Raw genomic sequence first — 16,104 nt, forward strand, 5'->3', positions numbered from 1 at the left:
TACCACGATCTTTCTAGTAGTATTTCGGTCAACTCCATTTAAAAATCCTTCCAAAAATATTTTCCCATCTTTATTTCTTCATTTCGTCCGATTCGAGCTCAACGATAAAGCATGTGTTTCTTTTCTTGATTGTGTGCTTGTTTGTGTGCGCCGTAGATCACGGAGTGACCGAGGAAGAACCCATCGACGAGCAGTACCGCGAGCAAGTGTGCGAAGACCAGTACCGCGACCCCGAACCCGAAGGATAGTACCTCAATCAGGACTTCCCGGAAGGCTTTGTGAACGGCAAGTTCAATCTCATCCTTTGATGCATATTTTGTCCCAGTTTTATAAACAGAACCTATTGGACTGTTTTCAAAACTGCATATTGTTTTGCTGCTAAAACCCGGTTGGATAGCCACTCTTTGATTGCTTTGACCATTCCTTGATAACCTAGGTTTGTCTCTAAATATGATTTACTCTGTTTGGATGATAAACCCTGCTAGAACGCTTAGGACTCGGTTACTCATTACTCTTCGAATATTATTATGAAATGTTTTAAAACAAAGAAAAGTGTGAGTATCAAAATGGGAAAAATGGGTTTTTTGGAAAATAAAAGAAAGACATGCTTAGATGAGATGGGTGGTGATTCCTGTGTGGGACGCCAAATGGTGTGCTCGTACCTGTGTGGTTGAGTAAGGTTGGGAGATATCCATCTTGTCACAATTAAGGACCGAGTTGATGTGTCATCTTGCCTAACTCAACTATTGTGCAAACTACTCGACCGTTGTGTGTGGCAACGGCTTAGCATAAACCCTACTACCTAGTCTGATAGCCATCAGGAGAGCTGAGAGCAACGGGTGATCAAGGAGAAGGGATAAGACCGCGGTGACTTATGCCCTGGTTAAACCTCGGTGATAGGTCAATGACCTCTTGGTGGATTCCGTGTTGGCTAGTCAGGTCTAGCTAAGGTGGGTAATGGTTTTGTTGGGATCTGCACCGACACTAAGGTGATCGTGCTGTGGTATCCCACTTGTGGGTAAGTTGCACACCTCTGCAGAGTTAAAACCTATTCGAATAGTCGTGCCCACGGTACTGGGCGAGTTACGGTTTGGTCACATAGCTAGTACTTTTTCTGGGAGTGGATGGGTTGGCGTGAGTTGTTTTGGAAAAGTATCCGGCAACTGTGCCGTGTGCTACGGCGGATGAGGAGTCCGGTAGCAATTTAAAACTTGGATCCCTTGTGTAGGATCAACCCCCACTCAATTACTAAAGATTTGTTTTAAGAAAAACCCTATTTCAAAATAAACCCATGCATAAAAATTAGCTTTCCGCAAATTAAACCTTAGCCTTATCTTTAATTTATCATGTGCATATATTTTGTTTATATCCCCTCTGTGGGTGTGGTTGGACTTGCTGAGTACGTTTGTACTCACCCTTGCTTAATTTTTACAGAGGAGGATCCAGAATTTATTCCCGAGGACGTTGAGTAGGGGTTCCGTTCGGCACCCAACTTTACCTGTAGTTAGGGTCACCCGTAGGAAGCTTCGTATGGCGCAAGACTCTGATGACCTCGTCGTGGTTCACATTCTTCACCCTATTTTGCTCCAGCACCAGCCAACAGTGTTTTCCTCTCACGCCACTCCAGCAACAGTCTCCAGCCACCAGCCAGCCAGCAGTGTTTTTCTCTCACACCACTCCAGCAGCAGCCTCCAGCACCAGCACAACGAACAGGGTACTTGTTTGGGTTTTAGTTCTTGTCCTCGCGATAGTGGCACTTCATTGCCCATTATCGCGTAGAGTTGTACGATGATGTACCATCTGATGTAATAAATGTGTTATCAGCCTCCTGGGACGGATATTTGTATCACATTTGAGTCACCTCTTATGAGGGGACGCTTCATCCCCGATGCTAATGGAGCGGGTCCCCGCGGGTATCCGCCCCCACCAGGGTTTTTTTTACCGACCGTTCGGACCGAACCGCCGCCCGCCGGTTCCGATAAACCGGACCGGTTTGACCAGTTACCGGAAAAAATCGGCCAAATTCAAATTTCAAACAAAAAACGGCAGTTCAACCGGTTTCCACCGGTTAGACCGGTAAATCGGTTCGGTTTGAGTGCTAACCGGCCAAATTCAAATTTTTTTGTTTAAATTCAAATGCCCGCAAAGTATACTAAATGAATGTTTGTATAACATATTTTAGTCTAAATGAACCCTCCAACCCTCTTTTGTACTATTTTAATATGTTTTACATTGCATTTGTATACTTTTGTATGCACGTTTTTTTGTTTAACTTCAAATGCTAGCAAAGTATACTAAATAAATGAATATTTGAAAAAATTTGACACCATTAGATTCTTCGCAACTTGAAGTATTTTTAGGAATTTTTTGAGAATTTTTCATTTTTTTAATTCAAATTTGAATTTTGAATTTGGACCGGTTTGAAACCGGCCAGAACCGGAACTGGTCCGTACCGGTTTGATCGGTAACCGCGGTTTCCGGACCGGTTCCAGTCGGGATTTAAAAACCTAGCCCCCACGGGCCCCGTTGCCATCCTGACTCCTAGAGCGTTCGATTTTTGCAATACAAATTAAATACAGTTGATCCATTTTTTTTTATTGACATAGACCCGTCATAATATTATTTTAAAAAGTTACTCAAAAAATATTATTTTAAAAATTATTCAAATCAAAAACATTTTCTCCTTCCGAAAATCATTTTATTTGTTTATGAAATTTTGAAATATTTGATTAGAAGAAGCGAAATTTATCATGTTTTTACTTATTAGAACTTTATAAGAAGGATTAGCATGTATATCTTTAAAGGTTTCTATGTTTTTCAAAATTTTGACATCTTTTTTTTTTTGAGAAAACCAGGTTGTATTTCATTAATATAGGTAAACCAGTATATTGCCAATCTTACAAAGACACACACATTTCCTTGGGCTGGAAACAAAAAATGTACTTGGGCCCTACCCGCCAGCCTCTCTTGTTCGCGTCTTTTTTGTTTTTACATTTTTAAAAAATGTTTTTTATAGAAATATATTTTCGATTGAACATTTTACAAATTTGTACCCCTACCGCCCGGCCAGTTGGCGGTAGGGGGCCTGCCGCCCGGCAGGGGGCGGCAGGCCCTCTCTCCTCGCAAAATTACATCAGTGAGCCATTTGATGTGGTTTTAAATATTTTAGATACAATTAGAAACCATTAGTAAAGTATATGAATATAAAAAAGTATAAAGTATCAATTCATACACATACGCAAATAGAACAAAATAGGTGATGCATGAGAACGAAATAAGTATAACATGACGACACCATAACAAAAATACGGAAACAACTAGAAGGACCTCCTAACCACCCCGGCCACCCCGACCATGTCGACCTCTTTTACGCTGAGCGTGGACGTGGTCTGTAGAGTAAGTGTCGCCCTGTAGGCCCTACGTCTCTAGAGCGTAGGTGGCCGGGCGACAGGTCCCCGCCAAGGACCTCCATGCAAATATATATATTTTTTATTTATATTTAAGTCCCTACCGCCCGGCCAGTTGGCGGCAGGCCCCCCTGCCGCCAACTGGCCGGGCGGTAGGGGTACAAATTTGTAAAATGTTCAATCGAAAATATATTTCTGTAAAAAACATTTTTTAAAAATATAAAAAAAAAAGACGCCTCTTGTTCCCACGTCCGGCAAGGACCCACTATTCGGAACGAGTTGCGTGTTGCGGCCTGGCTGTTCTTTCCCCAACTCGAACCAGAAACGAAACAACTCGATGGAAGGCGGTGCGCTTAGCGGCGGCGAAGGCAAGGAGGCGGCGGCCATGCCCATGGTGGTCTTGCCGGAGGTGCTCCGGCCAAAGCCCAATTTCGCGGACCGCGTATTTAAGTTCTGCATGGTAACCCATCACTCACCCTCATCCTCCTTGCCAATTAACGCTAGGGTTTGGTGCCGTGTCGTCCGCCGGCGTCGATTTGACCCGCTCCCCCTCCGGATCTTGGTTTCACCCGGAGGCTCGATAAGGGTTAGACGCTGCTCGCTGGATGGGAGAAGATGAGAGCAATTCCGTCGCCGGTCATTCTGGCAGGTTGAGAGAGACGGAGAGGGTGGCTCGATCGATCACAGATCTGGCCGTTCTCGTCTCCTCCCCTTTCCCTTCGGTCCTTCCCTCCTTACAGCTTTACCTTGGGCACAAAATCGATCTTCTCTTTTCATGTTACCTTCCTAGCCCCCCTAGCACCTAGGGAGTTTTGTGGTACTATAGGCAAGGGAAATGGTTTTTTCAGCATTAGCATCAATTCAATAGATTCAAATTCAATATATTCAAATGTGATTGGATTAAAAATGTACCATTCGACCTCACAGAATTTGCTCAAAATCATCAGTTCTTTTTTATCTCCATAAGGGATCTTGTTTGTTCAGGATCCATATTCAAATGCAACCAAAGTAACTTGCACCATTCCAATGTGCACCTTATGGTTTTTTCACACAATTAATGTTTGTCATTTTTATGCTATGCTTACAAACTTCCTTGTTGCAGATTGCTATGCTCTATTGTTCCACACATCCCATTGGGTAGTAACTTTATTTTTATTCTTGTCTTCTGCAGAAAAGCGCCATTGCCCTTGGGAGCTGTTATTTTGTTTTGTTGTCTTATATTGCAATATCAAATCCGAGCTTGGAGAAGCTACACTTGCTGCCATTTTTCGGGGTCGCTGTTACCGTCCCATTGTATGCAGCAGCTTTAATGAAAGAGCATGGCCACTAGAAGTAAGTCATTTCTTGGAAAAGTTCTCTTTTATAAGAGTCAATCATCTCACGTTCAGATAACTCAATAAATTATATGTAACTGCTATGTATGACTGTAAAAGTGAACTCTAGCGTTTTGCCCAAATGCACATGTTGGTTCAAAGAGTTTGCAAGTCACGTTCCATTCTCAGAAAATTCCTGACAACATTATTCTATTTGGCCATTCATCTGAGTTCTTTTGGAGATATGAAATCTGTTTTCCCCTTTTGTGTGGGCAGCCAAAAGAAATTTTGCAGAAGAAATCAATTGCATGTTAAGTTATTAGATGATGAAATATCATCTACCAAATGTTTTTTAGTTGGTACCAATTTACCAAAAGAGAAAAAGTCCTGATAAAATGTTAGTTACAATTTAGAAAAGTAGAACACTGGAATATGTTTTACTCAATTCAGTTTATTGCTTGATTTAGTCAACTGTTACTCATGAACTATTTGATGTATATATGAAGGTGTGCTCACTGCTCAACCATTTTCTCTGTTTTATTTGAGCAGAAACCTTACCAATTGGATTGCTTTTTACTTGGTGTTTTGATTTCCGAATGGTACACTTTAAGTTTGCTTCTGAAAGTGTGAGCTAGTACTTTTAAGTGTACAATTTTGACTGCTAAAAAGAACACAATGATTAAACTTGTCTGCCTAGTATTTTCTGTAAATAAATTGAGATGTCCTGCTACTGTGTTTCATACTTGTCTTCTTATCTTTTGTTGCATTTTAGAAGTTTTGAACCTAGGGCCTTGTCAGTTTCTGGTCTAGTCTCACCTGGGGCTGGGTGTTGTTGGGATGCTGTAGCTGTCAGCCTGTCTTGGTGTCGCCAAGCTGTTTGCTGTTTTGTATGGAGACACCATGGATTCTGCTGATTAAAATTCTGTTGTGATGCTCAAGTGATTGTTGCTGTAAAGGTGGTATAGCACTGTACTGATTGGAAGAAGTGCTAATCTTGGTGGGAGTTTTTTAATTTTTCTTGTACGCTTTTTTTATCCTGACCTATGAAGACCATTGGAATATGCGTCATTTCCTAGTCTTGGATGACTTTATTTTCTGCAGAGAATACCTTCTGTAAAGAGTTATAGGGTAATGTGTGAAAATTAATATCATTTAAAAGTAGCTGATATGGTTACCAGAAGTTTTTGTTGGAATCTAAATATGTTTGCGGGCTCATAGCACCTGCTGTGTGCGGGTTTTATCACCTTTGCCTCTATATATCCTTGAAGTTCAAGAGAGTTGCAGCAAGGAAAATATATAATTAAGTTTTTGGTCGAGTTCTGCCTCGTGTTGATTTTTATCTTTCGGTGATTAGATCTGTGTCTAACTGCATGTTGCCATATCAGACTGGCGAGCTGGGTTTTTTTCTAATTTTTGTGTGAATTTTAGTTCCTTTTGTACGATATATCATTAGTATCTGTTCCATGTTTTTTTTTCATGGAAGCTACAAAGATTTCATTCTGTTTTTCTAATAGATATTTATGTCTGTACACAAGACCTAGGCATCTGTTGCACAATCTCTTCTTCACTGGTTCTTTAGCTTCTTGCATGCCTGATGAGAGTTGAACAGAATTCTCTGTCATCTGCAGGTCCAGGGGAAGTCTGCCTCATGGAGCTAATCCGCTGCTCACCTTTGCTGAGTTACCATGAATTTCAGTTGTCTTGTGTCTTTATATATGGGGGTTCCCTTGTGTATATCCCACCGTTTAACCTATGTAAGCACTATTTAATCGTAGGTTTGATGGACCTTGATGGACTATGTAAGTTAAATCAGCACTAGTACTTTCAAATTGTGGGCTACCAGCATGTTGAACTTTTCAGAAAATTCTGGATTGTTGGTATTACCGTTTTGCACAAATGGGCCTTGAGGTTGTGGTGAAAGATAAAAATGGCGGGCATGGAGGGGCGCTTCAGCCGCCGCTGCTTCTGATTCTGATTCCAATCATGAATGCGCCGACGAGCCTGAGTTCATCATGGACGTCAGCGCTCGACCACCGCCCCCTCCCCCCTCCACGTCATGTGCCGCTGCTCAGCAGCAGCAGCTAGTTCGTGCCTTCCCGATCCCGACCTGAGACTGAGTCGCTGCCTCACTGCTAGAGTTTGATTACGTCGAATTGTCGATGCGCCCAAGAAGTGTACAAATCGATTAGCAGTCTCAGCAGGCGCATCGAACCGTGTTCGGAGGTCGATTTCTACCGAGCAGTCGACTCCCACAACGTGTAATGTTCGGTTTTCATAGGCTATTGTTCGATTTCATACTACACTGGTGGTGGCCTGATAACACTTGTTAACGTCGTTCCGTTGAGTACTCTGTTATCCCGTTCCAACTATATTTTTCAGGCATAACTAGGGAGTCAAAAACATTTTTGATTGTAACCATAACTCCAATGGTCGATATGTTGGTGGACCTCCTGTCTTCTGCTCTTCTCCCGAAGCATGATGCTTCAGCAACATAACATGATACTGATGGAATTGCTAACCGAACAATGGCACAGCGCACTCACCGGCAGCGCTCCATGACGATGATAACAGTGCCATGACTTTCCCAAAAAAAAACTTAGTGATGCATGGATGCCAAGGCTTTCTGCACGGCCAAGAGATCGAGCTAGTTTCTTAAGGCCTCGTTTGGTAATTGGAACAAATCCAAGGGAGAACTCACCCACGCTGGGGTTTGAAACCCTTTGATAATTTATTCATTTGGAATTTTGGATGAAGATGGTTGGTTGACGTGGGTTTGGGCGTTTGGTTTGCAGAGCTAGCTGGATAAGTTTTGGCCGTGCAAACCAATGAGCAGAATTGAAAGACATTGGTTTTTGTTCAAATTCAGGAGCATTGAAGAAGCACACATGGAACACATCTGGCCAACAATAAAATTACCAGGAATGGCAACTCAAAGTTCTTAGCATGCACAATATATCAACACTTAAGTTACAACACATCTGGCCAACAATAGAATTAAGTTTTGGCCGTGCAAACCAAAGAGCTGAACTGAAAGACATTAGTTTTTGTTCAAATTCAGGAGCATTGAAGAAAGAAAACGACACACATGGAACACATCTGGCCAACAATAGAATTACCAGGAATGGCAACTCAAAGTTCTTAGCATGCACAATACACATGTCAACACTTCCAAGCAAGCACTTCAAATATGTGATGAACTCATTAACTAAACAGCCTATGAAACAGGAAAAGCTACAAATGGTGCTGCATAAACATGTAGCATTAAAGCACCAAGGGCAGTTAACAGAGCATGTAAACGAAGTTGAATAATTAAAGGAACAGAACAGATAAAACTGAGAAGAATCGTCAGTCATCTAGTATAGTAGTAAATGACCTAAAAACTACAGTGGAAGAACAGAAAGGTCCTCATCACCCCAACATGTGTCTTTTATGCCTTCTCCACACAGAATTAGCCTTTCCGACGCAAAGAAGAATAAACTAGTTACTTCAATGCAAAATGACAGATGCTTTTTATGAAAACACACATTGGCATACCATTGGCAAAGAATTATCACACTAAATGTCTAGGTTATTATTCTAAGACAAACATAGTACTGCTTCTATGGTCCCTATGTCAAAAGGAAAATGATGAAAGGCAAAGTCAAATGATGATGAACTGAACTGAGACAAAGACATGAATTTGTGGCAGGGATCAGGTCATCACGAATTCATGATCAGTAGCTCATATATGCCACATTGAATCGGAACACAACCGTGAATCTGGAGGATAATTTAGCACCAAAGATGTATTTGGGTAAAAAACAACTTACAGATATTGCAGATGCTCCAATTTCCCAAGCTCAGGCACCAGATGACCAGATAAGTTTAAATTACCAAGATCTCTGTTAGAAGAGGAAGAGAAGCAACGATAAGAAAAGGTACTGCTTTGAATTTTGAAAGACATATGCACAATATGTTGGAATATAAGTGAATTGCCCACCTCTCCCCATCAGCTTAAGCTTTTGGGTCGAACTGGTCGGTGCATGCAACTCAATACAATACAAGCACACCAACCAGCTTTCTCCCAGCAGTTTACTTTACCCAGCCATGAAATTGGGCCAACACAAGCACCTCCAAAGCATAAGTGAAACAAGATTTGAATAGCAAGCATTGTATGACTTATATTAGAATATGCAGCATACCATTGTATTAGCATTGGGACTACTATCTAACCATCTGTTGAAAGATATTTGGTGTCCAAATCTGTCAAGTTTTTGACAAATCAGAAACTGATATCTATGCACAGAAAAACTGACAGATTTAACAACCTAGAAATCTGTCGACTTCCAACACATCTGAATTTAACAGGTGCACATAAAAAATCTGGCAACAAAGTTTTGGATCCAAATGTGTGCTACCTTAACATAAAGTGAGCCAAAAAGATCACACGATAAATGATATAAGGGAGCCTGTGTGAGTGCAGTTCTTGCGGCCGCCGGCGCAGGGATGGCAACAGATCGAAGGGGCACTTCAAACCAGGGAGGTAAAACTCAATTGCATCCGTTTTCCTTGCTGCCAGACATAGTGCTCGATGCCTATTCCAATACCATAAATCATAAAAATAAATTTTATCAGAGACCAAGAAACGAATTTCACATGAACAGGATGGCATAAAGGCCAATATATGGATTTCACATGTAAAGGAACATAGACAATATAAATTGCAGTAAACTCATAACGGACATTGGACGAGAAGTACATACAGCGCAAATGAAGAAAATTTACATAAGCAAATAAACTATAAATTGATGAAGATTAAATCTGAATGACCGAAAGCACTTCCACTAGAAATAAACCCCACTTACAGTATATAGTTAGTGTAAAAGGAGTACAGCAATAGCTACATATTTATTACTAGTCTCACTTAATGGAATCAAATAAATCATTTGACAGTAAAAAGACACATCACCACAAAAAAACTTATCGTGTTCCTACACATATTACAAACAATAATAGATCAAATCACACAAAAGAAAAACATATTCTACCTTCGCAATCTTGATATATTATCCTAAAGCGGATCAGGTGTTTGATATTTTCATGGTCCAAATACAAATAGAAAAAATTAAAAATATAGTAATCAATAATAGACCATAGTGATAAATAAAGCTTCACTTGGCAGTCCTAATGCTCCGATAAATTAAGACATAACAACACCTAATAACACCAAATACTCACATGCAACCTATATACAAGATAAATTAGACATACACAAAATTAAGAATGTAACTCATTAATTTTATGTAGCTAAAACATAAATAAACTATAAATAAAAGAAATTCAAATCAAATTTCTAGAGCTCAACTCAGATCAGCAAAAATCAAATCAAATTGGCTTACACTTAAATTTAAACTATTGTTACATATCAAATTTGATGTAACTACAACATAAATGAACTATAAATAAAAGAAATTCCCTAGCAATCTGATATTCATTACTTTCCATGATCCGATTTCATCAACACAAATAGCCGAAAGCCTATAAAATAAGCACAAGAACCTACCAATGCAAATATCAACTCATACATAGTGAAAAAGCAAATAGCTGGAAAATTAAATAGACAACATATAAACTGACAAAAATGAATATAATGTACTCAACCTAAAGCTACCATGACCGTGGTCAGCCCTGCACATAAAAAAATAAATAAAAAGAACCATATAACATAAAACAACAAAAAACAGAGAAGTAAACTACAATGATAGTCATGAAATTATATCTCTAGACCATGACCAGAATTACCATAGCATTTTGCAAATCTCTAGATCTAGAACTAGACCAAGACTGATGATCCGCAAATCAGCAGGCATGATAAATGTTATCAAGCAGGACATCTCGTAGGAAATGGCAACCTTTGAAACTGACACACCATCACACAGACAAAATAAATTAAGAGATGAAGTGAAATACTATGATGACGATTCCTCTGTGACTGCAGCCATGGTATACTTGCAATCATGTTTGTTCTTCGCGGCTCAGACTTCAAGCTGATAGATTTTTTTTTGAAAGCTATACGGCAGGGGAGACCCCCACTGTGGTAAGACATATTATCAAAAGAGAAAAATGTACAAGGACGACAGTCCAAAAGGCACCTCAGCACCCAAAAGAGAGAAAAGACAACAGAAAAACATCTAAGAAACTAGGGGAAAGGGCTATAACTGTACATTGTTGACCCAATTGAGAAAATCCTGTCTTTTGCTATCCTTGATTCTGTGAGCTTGAAGTCGTGCCTCCTCTATAAAGTTTGATGTCCATTCTCTAACTGTAGGTCTTCTTCCTTCAAAAATGAGATTGTTCCTTTGTTTCCAGATGTGCCAAGTGGCTATTATGGAAACCAACATGAAGAACCAGTTATGGAATTCCTGTTGGGTTCTCTTCATCATTTGAAAGAAATTGAGGTCTCTTCTCCACTCAAGACCAATGGTTTGCCAGCAGGATCTACTGAAGGAATGAAAAGAATAGATGAAATGCAGTCTCCTCCATATTGCCGTTGCATATCACACAGTTGTAATTGTTGTCTACTGTGTTGAAGTTTCTTCTTCTGGGTAGGTTTCTAGTGTTCAGTCTATCCATGAGTAAAAGCCATGAGAATGTTCTGAGCTTGTTACAACATCTTGATTTCCAAATCCATAAGAAGCGTGAAGGAGGTCTGATGTTTTTGTATGGGAGGTTGTAAAATTGCTTAGATGAGTATTTGTTGGAACCCCAGATATATTGCCAACAATCCTTTTCATTTTCCTGAACTTGTATCCCTTGGATAATTTCCTGGAGTTCTTGAAACTCTTGAAAAGCCTCAACTGAGAGAGGGATATGAAATTGTTCTTGCATATCATTGTTTTGGAGAAACTTGGCTACTGAAATATTTTTGTTTCTTGCAAAGCTGTAAAGTCTTGGAAATGACTGTTTTAACAATCTGTTGTTCCATGTATCTTCCCAGAAAAGGATACTTTGTTTATCTCCCATGGTGCAAGACTGGAAGTAGCAATTCCTCTAAAAAGATCACATAACTTTAGTAAATCTTTCCACCAAAATGACCCCTTATCAGCTGTCGCATGGGGAACCTCCCCATTATTGTAATAAGTCTCCCAAATCAGATTTACCCAAGGTATATCCTTCTTATTATAGAATTTATCAAGGTGTTTCAGCAGACAAGCTGGTAGAATTAGCTTTTAACCACTGTTTGAACATATCTAAAGAGAAAGCTATTGTTACAAATCTTAATTGAGACCAGATAACATGATTATATGAAAGACCATATCAGGACAATGTGGAATTTGTTTGAGTACTACTGAAAGAATCAGTAAATATATGTATTGCAATCCATGAGAGATCACACTAACTGAACATATAGTGACACATGCAGCCATCAAACAAAGAGACAGGGAATCAGCAAAGAAAAGGAGGAGACACGCACTGTCAGACTCACTGCAGAACCCTGTCCAGCTGCTGCTCCTACTCGAGCACTATCTCTAGCTTAGACACCTGCGCACAAATACACACAACGTTCATCAGATAAGAAAAGAGAAAAGCACACCAGAGACCCATGACTAGGAGAGGGAAGGGAACATACCATGACAGCACGAATCTCGAAGAATATTGTATGAACCAAAATTTGACAGATTTTTTCTAGAAAATCTGATGACAGATAAATAGCAAAACCCTAATAATTTTGACTCACAGAAATGTATATTTCAATTTTTCATTGCATTATCTATAGGACAGCATAAAAAGGTACACATCGAATCCAAACATCAAGGCAGATGCCTCCATAGGCCACTGCAACAACAATGTAGCTGACAGAGAAAAGAATTGCAACACAACAAGGCAGAATAAAATAGCTGACAGGATTGTATCAAGAACTAATCCAAGCCAAGGTAGAAGGCACAGAAATACGAACGGGAGCATCAGGTAGAACAGGGCACCCAACTATGACTATCCACGATTCCCTAAAGCATTCGGAGTTAATACGAAGGGATGCATCAGGAGTTCATACCGATCAGAGCCATAGCAGATCTAGCACAGCACATGAGTACGGGATTTAACCTAGTAAGAAGGGGAGCAGGACGAGGACGAGGAGATATGCACCTGGAAGAGTCGCCTCGCCGCCGTCTGAATCTAGACCAGCGGTTGCAGTCCTGCTGCCGTCGCCGTCTGGTGAACCCTAGCAGGAAAAGAACGGGATCAGGACTCAGGAGAAGGTGATGGGGATGAAGTGGGGGGGAAGATGGAGAGAGGGGAGCAGGAGGAAGCGCACCTGACCGCGGTCGTCGAACTCGCTGCTGGTCGCCCGAGGAAGAGGCGGCGGCGACCCGGTTCAATGAGAACATCTCCGTTGTTACCACCACTAGAACATCTTGTATAGAGATATAAGCAAACAATTAACAGTACGTGACTGTGATATATAAAACCTCATATGATATAAATACAGCCCATTCCTGCTTTATACTAATTCTTTCCAATTCATAAAGTTTCGGGTTACAATATCATCCCTCCAATCTAACGGTAACTTTGTTACAGTCATTATAGTTACAATCAAATGTATACTTTGAAAATCAGCCCAGATCAGAACTCAATAATGTGCAAATAAATGAAAGCCACCAATATCGGCTTTTAGTTTCCAGTGGCTTCAACTGGCCTTCATGTAAGTTCTTAAAGCATGAACTGTAATATGCAAATAATGATGAACTGTTATGGAGAATCATAAGATCCCAACACATGAATTGGCAGCTGAGAAGGCAAATAAGTGCCTGACTTCATGTCATGTGTTTGATCTGATTGTAGATCTTCAACAGGCTGCGGCAAGTCTGTGCAGTGGCCTAGGTGGTATGGATCAAGCTCCATAAGAACTCACATCACCCCCTACCAAGAGCCACGGTAAACCTGAAACAACAAAGGTTATTATCATGAAACCTAACTTGAAGTACTGCATCATTCACTAAATTGAGCTATTGCATCATTTGGCACCAATTGATGTGTGCTTTGCTACTTCTGAAAGCAGTCAAGAACACAGCATTTAGCAATGTTTCCGGGCTCCATTCAGCATGACGAGGCCTTAATTTTACCGAGGGAATTAAAACAGTGCAGTGCATGTGTTTTTCAGTTCAGTGAGATCATTTGTCATAGCTCTTGAGACGCATTGCACTGTCAAAGTGTTGTAGACCAGTCAAAGTTAGCATGTTACTTCTGCAGTCACACGTTTTATTTTTGGTGAGAGCGCATTAAGCTCACTTTATCTGTGAATTAAGTCACTATATAATGCTGAGCACTAAGCTGCTTGTTACGTGCCGACATTGCATTTTAAAAGCAAAAGTGGATCATTTTGTTTGGTCATTGCACAGGAGACTAGAGTGATGCCATGTTAATTACTGACCATAGTCTATTCATGGTTCAAGATAACTCTGGCATGGTCTGCCATTAAAATGAGATTTAGAACAATTTCAGAGTGGTGCTCTCACCTGAAAACTGAATATGCTATTCTGGTGATCTAATAAAGCTGGCAGTCCAAAAATCAAAGCAAGAATCACAAGCCCTGGGGGTGCTCTATTGTATTCTTTAAATCTTCTTCAGAACATCTAGCAAGAATCAAGAGTAGCTATGATTGGGATGATGCCAATCTTAATTCGTTCATTATATGCAAGGCTAAATGGATTTCCTATATGTTACCGCCATGACTCGGTACATCAAAAAAATAACAAAGCAGTGGAAACAAAAGACATATATTGTAAGTCAATTATCTCTATGGAGAATATGGCTTTAACTATAATGACCAATAACAATTCTTGGGCTCACACTACGCAAAGTGGCAGCATCAAAATAATACCATTTTTCAAATTAGGCAAAGGTAGACTTACAGAGATGCTGGAATATAATTATAGGAACTTGAGCCTGACCATATAGAACTGACCAACTGCTAGAATCAATTAACTTACCAAACATATATTGGGTCATGACCATGCAAAACCTAACAATGACATCGCCAAGATGGGGCTACTGTGGGTGCATCTGCATCACTATCTGATAACCAACTAAGAACTACCAATTAATGCATGCTAATGCCAAACATCGAACTTCACTTGACCAAGGGGAGAGCATGAACATCAGATAATTTTTTATGGACGTGCAGCTTCTACTTAAATGCTTAAAACCATCACTGGCCATGACACCCTCAGCTTCACCGGATCAGCAAGAACTGATTAGGTATATGACATTAACTAACTAACGTGCGAATTGATGGCTGCTCAGCAAGGACCTATTTTAATAATAGATATGATGAAGCTAATAATCACCGGCACAAGCACCAAAATTATCAATAGCATATTGAGACTCCTAATTAAAGGAAACCTTAACAGCATATAAACACAGAATCAAGCAGAAATAGCTTATTTATAGTAAGATCCCTTTTCAGTTAGAAGGCTCATCGTCTCATTGTAGGAAATCTCACCAACATTTCTACTACCTTCAGGAGTTAGGGAAACGTAACCTTCTTAATGGACAGTTTCACTACAACCGAACACAAACAGAGGCAGCTAGATGATAAATCTGGTAATTGAAGAGCATATGGTTCTATAGGAGAACATTAAGACACCATCTTGAATAAAAGAAAGCAATACTGATTGTCATTCACATGGCCACATGGAACAAATTATGCATAAGAAATCTGGAACATATCATCGCTATACAGCAGATCCAAATTACCAATTAAAAATAGAAGAAAAATGAAGGGAAAATCAGGGGGGAGAGGGAGTGAACTGAAGCAATTTCTGGCCTCAAATGTGCTGTAGGGAACAGCCAGAGTAGCATCGCCGGAGAGGTGGAATGTATATCCATTGACGAAATTGAGGAGGGTGTGCATCAGCGAAGCAGGGAAATCCCATCGGGCCTTGTTGGCGTTGAGGCGGCTGCTAGCAGCAGGGAAGCGCCGCCATCGCCGCGCGTCACGGGAAAGGCGGAGGAGGCCGCACAACGGCAAAACCTGGGTGGTCGTAAGCTTTCCGCTCGCTCATCCAGTGCTACCGACCCATTGTTGGCCGTCCTCCCATGCCCAATCGCAACATCACACCTCCATACAGAATCTAGGGTTGGGTAAATCAGGAAATCAGGAGCTATGAAAAGAGGGATTGAAAAACAAGGAAATGGGGGGTAATAAAACATGAAGAAAGAAACTGTTTCTTTACCTCAGATCCGTTTTTCCCTCCGGGATTGAGTCTGCAAGAGCCCAGGGGCGTCGCCATGCCCTTGCTGCTGCGTGCGTTCTGTTCTCGCTCGTGGGAGGGAGGAGGCAGGGGAGCCAGCGGGGAAAAGAATCGCGGGCTGATTTCAAAAAATCTGGAGGGTCTTTTGCCAAA

At 40.6% G+C, this 16,104-nt stretch overlaps 2 long non-coding RNA genes across 19 annotated transcripts; one reads left to right on the forward strand and one right to left on the reverse strand.

The window, feature by feature from the left end:
* Window positions 1-3,660: 3,660 nt before the first annotated feature.
* Window positions 3,661-6,617, forward strand: LOC120659426. Its single transcript, XR_005669001.1, has 3 exons — window positions 3,661-3,867; window positions 4,579-4,739; window positions 6,349-6,617. It is a non-coding gene; the product is annotated as an uncharacterized LOC120659426 (long non-coding RNA).
* Window positions 6,618-7,798: 1,181 nt separating this feature from the next.
* Window positions 7,799-16,088, reverse strand: LOC120659427. 18 transcript variants are annotated; one of them, XR_005669017.1, is made up of 8 exons: window positions 15,934-16,088; window positions 13,014-15,831; window positions 12,845-12,920; window positions 9,118-12,241; window positions 8,902-8,962; window positions 8,700-8,794; window positions 8,530-8,601; window positions 7,799-8,173 (listed from the first exon to the last, which is right to left on the reverse strand). It is a non-coding gene; the product is annotated as an uncharacterized LOC120659427 (long non-coding RNA). The 18 variants fall into 18 exon arrangements; XR_005669016.1 differs by having other exon boundaries at window positions 8,700-8,830; XR_005669009.1 differs by having other exon boundaries at window positions 8,700-12,241; window positions 13,014-13,639; window positions 14,215-15,831.
* Between the last annotated feature and the right edge of the window lie 16 nt (window positions 16,089-16,104).

Source organism: Panicum virgatum, chromosome 2N, assembly GCF_016808335.1.
Source record: "Panicum virgatum strain AP13 chromosome 2N, P.virgatum_v5, whole genome shotgun sequence".
Classification (NCBI taxonomy): domain Eukaryota; kingdom Viridiplantae; phylum Streptophyta; class Magnoliopsida; order Poales; family Poaceae; genus Panicum; species Panicum virgatum.